A 2,357-nucleotide genomic window follows, 5' to 3' on the forward strand; every position below is an offset into this window, starting at 1 on the left:
CACTGCTGGTTGTCATGATGCTACGGTTGCACATCTGGTATTAGTATTATCAGGCACTTAGTGTTATACCGACTTGATGAAAATGAGATAATTGACTCCTGCTTATTTTGTGAAAATATTATGAGTTATCCAGAATTCCATTGACCCTCGCTTTAGATATTTGTGGATCATAATGTTATTCCGCCATGCATATGTTCGTGGGAGTCCGATTTGGCTATATTTTTGGAAAAAACAATTAGCAGTTGGATTTCGCTACTGATTTGGTGTATCCAGTTCAGCTTATAGGCATGGTTTTCGAGTCATATGGGTTATCACTGCATAATTTTCAGTAATTTTGTTGCCACCGGCGTGTGTGTAAATTTGAAGGTTGAGGTGGGTGTGTGTGTTGGGGGGGGGGGTCTATTTTGTAAACTCTTCTTAATGCAACGACACATCTATCCTGTGTATTCAATAATAATAATCTTGAGACCAATTCCCTTATCTGTTTCTACAATAAAGTGACAGTATTATGACTAGATACATTATTACAGTTTCTGAGTTAGTCGTCACGTTGTTCTGCTGTTGACGCTCAAAAGTGGCAAATCATAAAAGTTGCTTAAAGCTATGTCAAGATTAATTCAAAGTTATGATTGGAAGTCATCGCTATAGCTCTATTCGAGAAGATCAAGATGGATTTGAAGATGGTCTAAAACCAATAGTAGAAAAAGGGTCAAATGTGAAGCACATTAGTGCCGGTTTGAATTTGAGCCGGCACTAATGTGACCATTAGTGCCGGTTCCAACGGCTAGGCGGGCGGGCATCATTAGTACCGGTTCATGGGTAACCTTTAGTACCGATTCATGCCACGAACCGGTACTAATGAGGCTATGTCAGGCTATGGTCAGTCTGGGGCCCCACGAAGACCTTTAGTACCGGTTCATACCATGAACCGGTACTAGAGTTTCTTTGTAAGCTGATTTTTAGTCCCACATCGACAAAAGAGAGGCAGTATGAGCGGTTTATAAGCCGTGAGTGCACAGACAATGACGAAGAGTTGCAATGCTCACCTACATGTTGATTAGCTTCAAGCCTTGCGGAATAGCATAGATTGCACTGAGCTATGTGTAGTGCAGTCTACACTATTCTGAATGGCTTGAAGCAAATTAACCAGCATTGCACCTTTCTTTTATTTTTAATAACTTATTTGAACTTCGGACTTCTTTTGTGTTTAGTATGCAGCATTCAAAGCGACGTCATCAATTTTCAACATGTTCTGACATCATTTGTTGTTTTTCGGTCATTTACCTAATTGTTTAGAGAGCTAAATGACCGTGAAATTGAAAATCACTACAAAATGAATCCTGAAAATGTTGAAACTTGGCATGGTATCATCATATCACCCGCATAGCATGCGCGAAAGAGTAGAGAGGGTCACGGCAAAAACTGGACGCACTTTGTATACAAACTGGACAAACTCTTTCAGAGTATCAGGGTTTCGGACGAGAATTCATCTCTTACACGGCCAACTTCATTGTTTTTTAAACTTATTTGAACTCCGGACTTTTTTTGTGTTCAGTATGCAGCATTCAAAGCGACGTCATCGCTTTCCAACATGTTCTGACATCATTTGTTGTTTTTCGGTCATTTACCTAATTGTTCAGTATGCAACATTCAATTTCCAGAAGAAAATAAATAGAAGAAAAAAATAATGCAGAAAATAAAAAAACTATACAAAAAATTACTCAAAAATAAATAGAAGAAAATAAATAATGCAGAAAAGAAAAAACTATATAAAAAATTACTCAAAAATAAATAGAAGAAAATAAATAATGCAGAAAAGAAAAAACTATATAAAAAATTTGTTGGCGCGCTGCCCAGTGGGCTTGCCAGACCTAGGTTGTGCAAATGCAGGCCCGGAAGGGCCAGCAGGCTCACAGGGCAGCACGCCCTAATTAATTAGGCCTAGAAGCCTACTATATAAAGGAGTTCGAAGAGGTAGCCGCGGCTGGGTTTATAAACCAGTGCGGCTGCCCTTCGCCCGACGAGGTGGGACTAAACTTTAGGAGGGCAGCGCGAGGCCTTTAGTACCGGTTGGTGGCTCCAACCGGTACTAAAGACCACCCTTTAGTACCGGTTGGAACCACCAACCGGTACTAAAGGCCTACTCTTTCCGCCTCTTGGCCTAGCCAAAGTTGGCCTTTAGTACCGGTTGGTGGCTCCAACCGGTACTAAAGGCCTTTCCTATATATACAACACTTACGAAAATTCAGTTAGATCTCCCCACTTCTTTCGTCCAACCTCTCGCGCGTCGCTCGAACCCGTCCTCGCCGCCCGTCGCCCGTCGTCTGTCGTCGTCGTCGCTGTCCCCGCCGCCGCCC

Source organism: Triticum dicoccoides, chromosome 1A (genome assembly GCF_002162155.2).
Source record: "Triticum dicoccoides isolate Atlit2015 ecotype Zavitan chromosome 1A, WEW_v2.0, whole genome shotgun sequence".
Lineage (NCBI taxonomy): Eukaryota > Viridiplantae > Streptophyta > Magnoliopsida > Poales > Poaceae > Triticum > Triticum dicoccoides.